Source organism: Podarcis raffonei, chromosome 12, assembly GCF_027172205.1.
Source record: "Podarcis raffonei isolate rPodRaf1 chromosome 12, rPodRaf1.pri, whole genome shotgun sequence".
Taxonomy (NCBI): domain Eukaryota; kingdom Metazoa; phylum Chordata; class Lepidosauria; order Squamata; family Lacertidae; genus Podarcis; species Podarcis raffonei.
This window is the reverse complement of record NC_070613.1, coordinates 34,013,567-34,025,486: the sequence shown is the minus strand read 5'-3', so window position 1 is coordinate 34,025,486 and position 11,920 is coordinate 34,013,567.

Below are 11,920 nucleotides of genomic sequence, written 5' to 3'. Positions count from 1 at the left end.
GGCGCCCCCCGGTCGGCCGAGCCCGGTGCAGCCCGGCGAGGGCAGGAGAAGCGGCGCGCTGGTTTGCTGAAGAGCCTCTCCATCCGCCTCGGCCCCCCGGCCCGGCTCTCCCAGGGAGCCGCCGCCGCGGCTCCTTCACAAAAGGCTTTTGTCTCGCTCCTGGCGCCCGGCTCCTTGGCAACGCGGGACAAGAAGCAACAGTTCCCAGCCGAGAGGGAAGAAGGGAAGGCGAGGCGGCTTGGAGGGCGGCGAAGCGGCCGAGGCGTCCGAGCAAAGCGTGCCGCCGCCGGGGCTTCCCGCGCACAGGCCAGCCGAGCCCCTGTGGTAGCCGCGTTCCGCTCTGCCTGGCGGCGAAGCGTCAGTCTCGGCGGCGCGAGATGCTCCCAGGCAGGTTCCCGACCAGCGAGGGCGGGCGAAGGGGGTCGCGTGGGCGGGACGCGAGGGGCGGAGCGCGCGCAGCCTTCGCCCACACCGCACTTTGTTTTGTCGCGCTCGGCATCGCCGGCTCCATTGTTCCCGGCGGGAATGCGCCTCCGGGGGCGGGGGCTCGGGGGCGGGGGCGGGGGCGGACGCGGACGGGGGGGGGGCTCCTCAGGCCGAGCTCCGCCCCCTCCCCTCCCGCGCCGGGGCTTGACAGGCAGCCCACGTTTCCTTCGAGGTCAGCCGGACCCCGAAGCCGCTCAAAGTCCGGTGCGAGGATCCACGAGAGCCAGGAAGCACCGGCGGGGGAGTGGGATTTAAGGGGACAGCACTGATTTCTGTTACGGTTCTGTGCAGGATTTGGGGAATATAAACAAAGGGAGTTACTGCCTTCTTTTTCTTCTGCTGCTGCTCGAAATGACTGGTGCAGAAATTCGGTGGAGAGTGCTATGGCAAAACACGTAGCACAGCTCTACCCGGCTCTGAAACTTGAGGACGTGTTGCCTCGATGCACGTGCAGTGTTGACGAAGCGGCACCTGTTGAATTCCTGCCTGTCGTGTCGCTGCTGAAGATGCACCGAAAACAGGATAAGCTGACAGTTGGTGGGAACAGGCGGGAACTTCTTAGCAAGCAAGTCACAGAGCCGCCTTAATGCCACCACAAAAGCCCTTTCCCAGAACTGTGGAAGCAGCAGGGAGTGGTGGGAGAATCCTGAATGACTGCATTCTGCACCATGATATGAGCTGATCCTTCATATTAATAATTTGCAATTCCAAGGAAGAGTCTTGACGCAAACCGGTTCTGAAGCTGAGCCTTGGGGTGGGGCCTCAGTTGAACACACCGTATTCATTTGCTTGGCTTTGCCCTCTGATCGGTTTCAGTTTTGCCTGTATGCTGCTCTGGATTCCGGCCCTGAAGCTGAGGCTGCAATCCTAATATAATTTACTTGACAGCGAGACCCCCCCCCCCGCAAGCCTGGGATGTTCAAAATGAAGGTGACACTCAAACTCTGTGTGTTATTTTAGCGCAGGCAGAAATGAGAGGTATGAACATGGCACTCTGGTTAGGAATCTGTTTGGAGCAATTGTTTCATGTTGCTTCAGGGGAAGGCTAGCCCATATTCTTACATCACTCAAAGTCTTAATAGCATTTTTATAAGCCCAGGTCTCGGCTTATTTTAAAACAATGTGAACTATTCATCAAGCAGCACAATTGTTCATGCTACGATTGCAATTGCTTGAGACTTCACTCCCTGTTGCTGGGAGAATGGAATGGAAAACAGTTGAATGTTCAGGGAGTGAGGACCCCACAACTCCTTGCTGTCAGTTCCTCCTAGATGGCTTTTGAAGCTGCCTCCCAGAAAATCAAATAATCTTGCCCAGAGTTGCTTCCCAAAGATCTCAAGGTCTTTCTCAAGGCTGCTACTCAGTGGCATAGCGTGGGTTACCAGTACCCGGGGCTGTGTGGATGGGGGTGAGTGTGAGTGAGAGAAACGGACAGAGAACGCATACACGTTCAACTGCCTAGCAGTGTCTGGATCACCTACGAGATTGCAGCTGTAGAGATAAGATAAGTAATTCTGTTGTCTGTAGAGGACACTTCCTGGTCACACAGTGAAGTCATTTTCAACAGAGCCCAGCAACAGAAGCACACAGCTGTATCGAGGCAGTACCGGGTGTTGAAATTTTGTGCCCCTAATAATTTTGCGCCCGGGGCAACCACCCTTCTGTCCCCTCCATGCCACGCCACTGCTGCTACTTGAGAAGATATTTCAATGGAGATTCCCTGGATTGACCTGGGTGTAGGGGTAAGGAACCTCCACTCTTCATGCTGAACTTGACCCACCAGATCTCCCTGTTTGGTCTGCCAGGTCTTTTTCTTAAACTACAGCCGCCTGCCCCGTCTCTGATGTCATATATGCAGGGATGCCATGGACCTCTTGGTTCTGTCAGGATCTGGCCTGGTATGGCAGCACCAAATGCAAGAAGAGAGGAAGGAGGAGGTAGTGGGCTGGTAAACAGGCACCAAGGGATGGAGGAGGAGGTCCTCTGTTTGGGACTCCAGATGTCAAAGAAGAGGAAGCAGATCTGGCTTTCTGCCCCATCAAGCAGGTGAGATTGGATACACCAGCCAAGCTCATTGCCAGGTGGGTATCGGATTGTATTCTTTATTCTAAACACAGGGTGCTGAAGTAAATCCCACTGAGCTCAATGGGGCCTTTATATAATGTCAGGGATTGTGGTATGCAACATAGGCCTCTTCTGGACTGTTGCTATTTTGTGGATGAGATTCAGTTGTATACTAGTAAATTCCAGTTGTGTAATTAAAGCGGATTTTGCATTCTTGTGCAAAATCCCCTGCTCTCAGCACACACCAATGGGATTTTGTGCAGTGAGTAGAGTGATAGGGAAAGGCAATGAAAAGCAATGGGACGACAGTTGTTTGACAGCAGTGGATGTTGCACAACCTCCCTGCAAACTTTGTGCAAACAAATGCTCAATAAGCAGGTCATCTGGAAGCAATTTACAGTCCTTGTTTCCAGTGTCCTTGTAGTCATGTTGTTAAGTATTATAATTTGTAGATAAACAAATTAAGATTAGATCAAGGTAATTTCCAAAGGCACATCTGTTGATGGTCAAGTTTGCTTAGAAGTCATGCCCCCTTATCCAGTATATTACGTCATTCACAGGCTGTCTATCGTCTAACAAATGAAGCTGCCTCAGACTATTTATCAATCTAATCCATTATTGATTGGCAACAGCTCTCAGGCCAGGGTCTTTTTAAAAACCGGAGGTGCCAAAGATTGAGCATAGCATCTTTTGCACAGAGAGCAGATGCTGTTCCTCCAAGCAGTGGCCCCTTCTCACATGCTTTCAGAGAACTGTATGCAAGAATTTCCTGAGGTTGTGTGCATGTACAGTTCTTGTTGGTGGAAGCGTTTGGTCCACAGGCTGAACGAAACTCCAGGTGGTTTATAAGACTCCACGAAGCCTGTCTGGCAGGGTTAGCACTTGGGCTTAGCACATATCAGGGATGGGGAAGTTTTTTTAGCCCATTCCTTTCTGGGCAAACCTTTCAGGACCACTGTGCCAGTGGTGGAAGGCACCAAAATAAATTGTGGGCAGAGCAATGAATACAAATGCTAGTTTTGTCAGCAGGCCAGTTTCTGTACCAGTGGTGTAGCATGGGGGGCACGGGAGATTGCCCAGGGCGCAAAATTGTTTGGGGGCACAAAATTTCAACAGCCAGTGCTGCCTCAGTACAACTGAGTACCTCTGTTACTAGACTCCGTTGAACATGGCTTCTCCATGTGAACCAGGAAGTTACCTCTCCAGATGCCTGAACAACTCTTCTTATCTCTATGGCCACGATCTTCTAGGTGATGTGGACACCATTAGGCAGTTGAATGCACATGCGCACTCCGTCACTTTCCACTCCAAGTAGCCCCAGGCGCTGGCAAGCCATGCTATGCCATTGTTCTGCACACACTTACATTCCCCTCTCTGTGCTCCACCCACCCACATATCAGAGTTCAAGGACACCATCTAGCCAGGCAAAATCACTTGCGGACTGGGGATGGGGTGGTGATGGTGGCCTGGGAAGAGTCCAGGATTTGAGGTTCCCTGTATAAAATGGCCACAAGATGATGTAAGAACAATAGCTGAAAGATAGATCCTTATGTACACTGTTGCCAGGTCCTCCCTACCCTCTTACACATGAAGGCAGCCTTTTCATAAAAGTTGGTAAATGGCCATGAACTCTTTTCCACCCACTCCAAGTGCATAATAAATCTTATCCCTTTGCTCTCCCTTTCAATTTCCAGAGTATGGTTCTGTTCTTCTAGTGATTTTTTTTTTAAACCCAAGGATGCCTTCTCAGCAATGGGTGATGCATTCTCCTCGGTGAGTAATCCACCTCCTGCATATCATTCTTTAATATTTCAGTAAGTGTTTGATTTGGACTGTCTCAGATTAAGAATGAAAAAAAGAAAGAAAGCACAAAACCCACGGAGCTGCCAGTCAGCTGCTCTTCTGAGTTTCAGTTTTTCTGTTCTTTCGGTGAGCAGTGAATACATAGAAGGACTCAAAGGTTACTTGTTGCAGCTGAGTAAGTGGAAAGTACCTTCATTTCAAGCCAAGGCAAGGTTAGGAAACTCCCCCCTGCCTGTTTCTTTTCAGGTATGTTATCTGACTAATCATTCACTGACATCACCCTTTACTAAGGGCATCACATTTTATTCAAGGACAATGCTATTCTGTTTAGTTTCATGACGACAGAAATCTGGCGGCAACACGTCCAATCCCAAAACTGTCCACATTTTGCATAACCTTGAAATGTAAGGCTGATGCTTGGCCAGCCTTAGCCAACTTGGTGCCCTCCCAATGTTTGGACTACATAGCCCATCAGGTGGCAGAGGCTGATGGGTGTTGTAGTCCAAAACATTGGGAGAGCACCAGGTTGGCCAAGGCTGCTATAGACTATTCGCCCTACATGCCATTTTGATTTACTGAATCGCACAACATTTTGAAAGGGAAGAATCATGAAGCTGAAACAAAAACTTAGCAGCTGTAGGCCATTAGGACCAGTGTGGTGTAATAGTTAGAGTGTTGGACTAGAACCTGAGAGAGCAGGGTTCGAATTCCCCAGTCCGCCATGAATCTCACTGGGTGACCTTCTTAGCCTAACCTACCTCACAGGGTGGTTGTGAGAATGAAATGGGGAGGAGAGCTGTGTACACCAACCTTGAGATCCTTGGAAGATAAAAAGTGGTATATAAATGTACTACTACTAATAATAATAATATTTAAATACCTTTTTATTATTAAGTTTTTACATCACATTTAAGGTACATAAAAGTAAACAGAACAATAACAACAAAAAACAAGTATTTTTAAATCAATGGCAAGCAGGTTCTGTATCTATGTCAAATATAGTCCATAATTTTCCAGTTGTGTGTGAAGAATGCCCTCAGATTTAGTTACATGCTCAATAAATTTATACCATATGGCATAATATTCATCTGTTTCTGGACCATTTATTTGAGCCTTTTACTTTAAAGGTAAGATGTGAGGGCGATCTGGCTGCGACATCTCTCACCCCATTGATCACCAGGGTTGATTAGGCTGATCTGGCTGGCTAGGCGGGTGTCCCCTTCCTCCCTCACCGCTCCTCCGGCGTCCCTCCTGAAGCTGCGTCCTTGGTGGACAGTGATCCCAGATTGAAGGAGTGTACTGTTCTTTGGTCAAGGGTATGCGATAGCTGCGCTCCCCTGCTAGGACCTCCAAACCAGCTCAGTGTCCATTTGTCGGATAATGTAGGGTAGTGAAGCTTCCAAGACTCCCGACACATCCAAGTAAGATGCTGCATGTGCCAGTTTGCCATTCTTTAAGAAGAAGAAAAGGTAAGATTTTCCATCAGAGCGATTTGCCACATTTCCTTATACAGTCATACCTCGGGTTACAGATGCTTCAGGTTGCGTTTTTTTGGGTTATGGACCTGCCAAAACCCGGAAGTACTGGAACGGGTTACTTCCGGGTTTTGGGGGTCGCGTATGCGCAGAAGCACCAAATCGCAACCCACCCATACGCAGACGAGCCGCTGCAGGTTGCGAATGTGCATCCCACACGGATCATGTTCGGAACCCGAGCGTCCACTGTACCACAGACTCAGCAGGTTGGAGTGTGACTGCTTTTAGAAACTGGCGATTATTAATCTAGCTGCCACAATAAATAAAAGTATTAACTCTTTAAAAAGATATCTCAGTCGGCAGTGGCGGAGCAACATGTAGCAGCCCCTGGAACGGAGAACAGGCGGGGGTGCGGCCGGCACACACCCCTGGGGCATGGCGTGCACCCTGGTCAGGGGGGCAACCGCGATGGCACCCTTTCCCCGAATGGCACCCAGTGCAGTCCGCTTCCCCCGCCCCCACTTTTGTCCGCCAGTGTCAGTCGGTAGAACATAAGATTCTTAATCTCAGGGTTATGGGTTTGAGCCCCACATTGGTAAAATAAATAAATCCTGCATTGCAAAGGGGGTTGGACTAGATGACCCTTGTGGTCTCTTCTAACTCTACCATTCTATGATTCTACAAATATTTTGAAAATTATCAGAAATAGACAACAATGGCAATTGAGGGCTCACTTGTATATTTTGGCCAGTTGTTTGGTTTATTTCATTAAAAACCTCTGACCAGCATTTATGGCCAGGACTCTGCTTGCTCAAAAATGGAAAGATGACAAAACACCGACCAAAGAGGACTGGCAAACCAAGATGATGGAATATGCAGAAATGGCGAAACTTACAGGAAGATTAAGAGACTTTTAAAAAGACTGGGAATTATATACGTTGCATCTGCAGAAATACTGTAAAGAAATAGACTCGCTAGCAGGGTTTGAGTAAACACGTACAACCATGAAAATGAATGTAAAAGATAAGGAACAATGTTTTGAATATAATTAAGTATAAGAAGTACTTTAAAGAGATGATTTAAAATGATAAGAATGGGAATTTTTTTAGATAAAAGAATATGAAGTTAAGATATAACAATGTAAGCAGAAGAACTATATTTACCAAAAACACATACACATAAAGGGTAAGTTGTGGGGGGTGGGGGGAGAATGGGTGTGCGGGTTTTTGTCTTTTCTATAAATTATGTAGATTATGAGAATTTTAAATTGTATAAATCAATAAAAAATTAAAAAACAAACCACTGACCAGCATTTGAATGTTTCCTTGCATGACCAATTGTAAAATGTACAAATTCCACCACAATTTCTCCATCATGGGGTGGGGGGGCTGTTAAGGATGCATTATTTCTATTCAATTTTTATAAAATCCTTTTATAGTTTAACTGAAGAATATTTTTTTATTACATCTTTTGAACAATTCAGTTAAAGTAACCAGCAACCAAAACATGAAAATGAAAAGGGTGAGTCAGAATTGAGAAGGGAGATGTGAGTTATTTTGACGAGATAAACCAGGGATGGGGCTGCTCATGAGTCACTTTTTTGGGGGACGGACATGCCAGTTTTGATTGGGGCCAGAGGCGCCAAGCAGAGCAATGGATGCCGCTCTTGCTTTTGTATAGTACCATATATTCCACCAATGCAAAAGCAAACGGTTTCAACAAACACCCCCCCCCCCCATTTCTTCACCCTCAATACAGGCAGGCGAGAGACATTATCACAATTCAAGGAAAGATTCCAGCCAAACCAACGTGTATGAGGGGGGTGCAGTCAGGACTGGTGAGGGTGGGGCCTAAGTATAGGGGTGGGGCTTAAGTAGGTCCCAGAAGCTACACTGAGTCCCCGTTGTTAGTTAAATTAATAAATATAATGTACTACTGGCTTATTTATTACATCTTAATCTAGATGCATTTCTCTCTGAGTGGCTCACCAGGGGACACCTATGTTGTCTTTGGAAAACTAGCTCGAAAGGAGCTACCGACCCCTGCAATAACCATAGATAATTTCTATTATTTGGTTTAGCAGCAAGGGCCTTCTATTACCTGCTTCAAACTATACCATTGCTGCTGCTGCTGCTTATTTTTATTGTAAACTGCCTGAGGGCCTTTTGGAAAGGTGGGATAGAACTCTACAAAATAAACAAAAACCACATAATTTTTGTTTCAGGATAGAAAGCTGCTCTTTTTTCCTGCACATACATGCGCAGATAACTCCCCCTCCCTCTCTAATTTCAAGTGGAAGAGCTGCCATCTGGCCTGCCTTTAAAAATACACTCTGGCCCCCATCCAAAGAAAGTTAGTCATGCTTAAATCCCATTGAAACCACTGGGAGAAGATATTTGCAGCTAACTTGAATCCCATCACTCTCAATAGAGCTCTCCACCCGCTTTTTCCAACTCTGATGTTTGCTCTCTAGTCTTCCATCATCCCACCCTGGCATTAAGGTAAGTTTAAAGACATTTAATTTGCCTTCAGCAGAAGCTTGCTTTGGATTGCCAAGGTGCCACAAAGTGCTTCAGGGGTCCCTGCTTGGACTCGCTTCATTGTACAGATCCTGCTTCACCTCCAATAAGCCGAAAATCCCTCTGAGATGCAGTATTCCACTTCTCCTCAGCAGCTGAGATTCATCCAAACGTAATGCACACTCCCGGCAAATATTCTCATAACTGAAGACCACCAACCCCAGTATTTTATTTTTTAAAAAACTCTACACAGGTATATTATGTAAGAATGTAATCAACATGATTACATTATGATTGCAAGATGCAATGATTGTATTTATCACCATGTTACTATCTGGAATAGTTCATCATTGAAAATAGTTCTGTTCTACATATTGCACACTATTCTGCCCACACATGTTTATCATCACTGGGCCATGGCAGCAGGTGGATCTTTGAACTATATCTCTACATACAGTAAAAGTACTGCATTTCCTCCTTGTGGTTTTAGCACCTTTTCAACTCAAAATTCAGAACAGGCCTTTGTAAGTTGCACTTCTGGAGTTTTACATGTGAAGCAGCTGCATATGATATTATTATTGGCAATAGTATGGTGGGTAGGAGAAGGAACAGGCCACAGCGATGTCATGAGCCCCCTTGCCTAATACGAGGCTGGATTACATAACCAGCAAACCTTATATATCATCCTGTTAGATTTACGTGTGTTTTAGTTTATGGATATATTTATACCTGGGATGCGGGTGGCGCTGTGGGTTAGACCACAGAGCCTAGGACTTGCTGATCAGAAGGTCGGCAGTTTCAATCCCCACGACGGGGTGAGCTCCCATTGCCCAGTCCCTGCTCTTGCCAACCTAGCAGTTCGAAAGCACATCAAAATGCAAGTAGATAAATAGCTACCACTCTGGCGGGAAGGTAAACGGGGTTTCCGTGTGCTGCTCTGGTTCGCCAGAAGCGGCTTAGTCATGTTGTACGCCGGCTCCCTTGGCCAATAAAGCGAGATGAGCGCCGCAACCCCAGAATTGGTCACGACTGGACCAAATGGTCAGGGGTCCCTTTACCTTTACCTATAGTTATACCTATGACAGATTCATGTTGACACACCTTATTACAGAAGCATAGAATTGTACGGTTGGAAAGGACTCCAACTACTAGCCCATGGGTCTCGAACCCATGACCCTACGATTAAGAGTATCACGCTCTACCAACTGTACAGGTTTACCATCAGATTTAAATTGCATCCACATCTCTTCCCCACCCATACTTTTCAGATTTGCCCTCCGTTCCTTTAATTCTGTTCCTCTTACCAGTCTCCTCCATTTTATTTCCTATTGAAGTGCAATAGCTGCTTGAGCTGCTGCAGTTACCAATACTGTTCTGAGCCAGGCAAAAGGAAGAGAGAGTGAACTGTGTCTGTCCCTTCCTAAGTAACCCCCCTGCTCAGCCCCACACAGTCTACAAGAGGGTACATGGCTGTACCAGCCAGTGCAGCTCCCAAGAGACCTCTGGCAGGGCAGCAAGCTCGAGGGCATTAGTGCTGCCTTGTTAAATTGTCTCTGAGCTTTACAATCAGATTGAAAGCAGCAGAGATAACCTACTTTTAAAACAAGGGACAGTGGAGGAAAAAGTATGCGGGAGCAGAAAGGAATAGAAAGCCTAGGATTAGTGGAGCTAGGAACAAACCTAGGGGAAGGATAAGAGGGAGAGAGCAGAGAATGACACTTCTCCAGTTATCTAGTTATTTCATAGCATGATTTAGATATAGCATCATCATTGTGCACAGCACTTTATGGAGCACAATGGACTAGTCCCTGCCTGGAAGAGCTTACTGTCTATAACATTCAGCACAGAAGCAAAACAGAGGAAAAGGAGGGAAGTGGAGACAGGGGGAAGCAGGGAAGCAATATGTGGTTCTTTCAGTTATATGCATTACAGGCTTAGGGATTTAGTGGCAGGAGGGCCTGAGACTGAAATGTGTTGTGTCATAGGCAGTGCTTTTTTCGGGGGACACACACACACGCAGGGGTACGAATACCCCTAAACATTTTGTGAATCTTTGTATTTTTGTCCATTTACTGTATTTATTTCCCCCCGATTTGAACTATAAAATGGTGATTTTCCCAAGTCAAAATGAGAGTACCCCTAAACATTTTTTATAGAAAAAAAGCACTGGTCATAGGTGTCGCCAAAAAGGTGAATTTGGAGGAGGGATTGTAGTAAGGGTGGCACCACACAGGTGTTACTTTGTGTGAATATGGGAAGGTACTGTTGCTACTTCCACGCCATTATTTCCATCCCATTGTCGTTTGCATAACACCTACCATATAACACCACATAACACGTAACAGACCACATAACACAGGTCTTGAAAGACCTACCTTGGCTCCCAGTACGTTTCCAAGCACAATTCAAAGTGTTGGTGCTGACCTTTAAAGCCCTAAATGGCCTCGGTCCAGTATATCTGAAGGAGCGTTTCCTCCCCCTTCATTCTACCTGGACACTGAGGTCCAGCGCCAAGGGCCTTCTGGCGGTTCCCTCACTGCGAGAAGCCAAATTACAGGGAACTAGGCAGAGGGCCTTCTCGGTTAGTGGCACCCGCCCTGTGGAACGCCCTCCCACCAGATGTCAAAGAGAACAACAACTACAAAACTTTTAGAAGACATCTGAAGGCAGCCCTGTTTAGGGAAGCTTTTAATGTTTGATGTATTACTGTATTTTAATATTTGGTTGGAAGCCTCCCAGAGTGGCTGGGGAAGCCCAGCCAGATGGGCAGGGTATAAATAAATTAATAATAATAATAATAATAATAATAATAATAATAATAATAATAATTACATACTTGGTGCCTGTAAGGTGCTCTCATTATGTAAAAGGTAACGGTAAAGGACCCCTGGACAGTTCAGTCAAAGGTGACTATGGGGTGTGGCACTCATCTACAGGTAGCATGACAGCATCCCTTGGTAGATTGCCTCAAGGTGTACCCAGTTCTTCAGGTTTCTGAGCAATTGTAATAGGAGGACATTGTAAGATCCTCATTGGCATATGGTCAAACTGAAGTTGGTGGCCTAGATTGCTCCCGTTGTTGTGGAAATAGTGGTGTTTTATATGGATCTTAATACCACTCATCCTTTTTAGTGGGGCTACTTTTGCTTCATCCAAGTATGTCCACAGGGAACTCCATCCCTGAGTCAAACGCGACATTTTCCCAAATTGGGATAACAGGAAGGCAGTGCGGTATTTACGGGGGTGGAAAGAATCGAAATGTCCTTCATCCCTTGGTAGTTGATGTCTGGCTGAGCTAATTTACGTCCACAGCTTTTAATACAAATGATTCTGAAACAATTTTGATCAAGGGAAAGTACAAAATGTTCTAATGGGTAGTGGAAGAGAGATAAGGAATCCTTTGCTGACTCCTCTGCATCAACAGTCCTTTGAAATCTCTCACATTACAAAAGAGGAAAAAGAAATCTTTTAAGGCCACTAGTTTGCAGTTGGCAAATGCCTTAGATAGATATGGCTTCAGTATGGGAAAATTGCATGTGGAGCATGTACTCAATTGTGTGTGGTGAATGCATA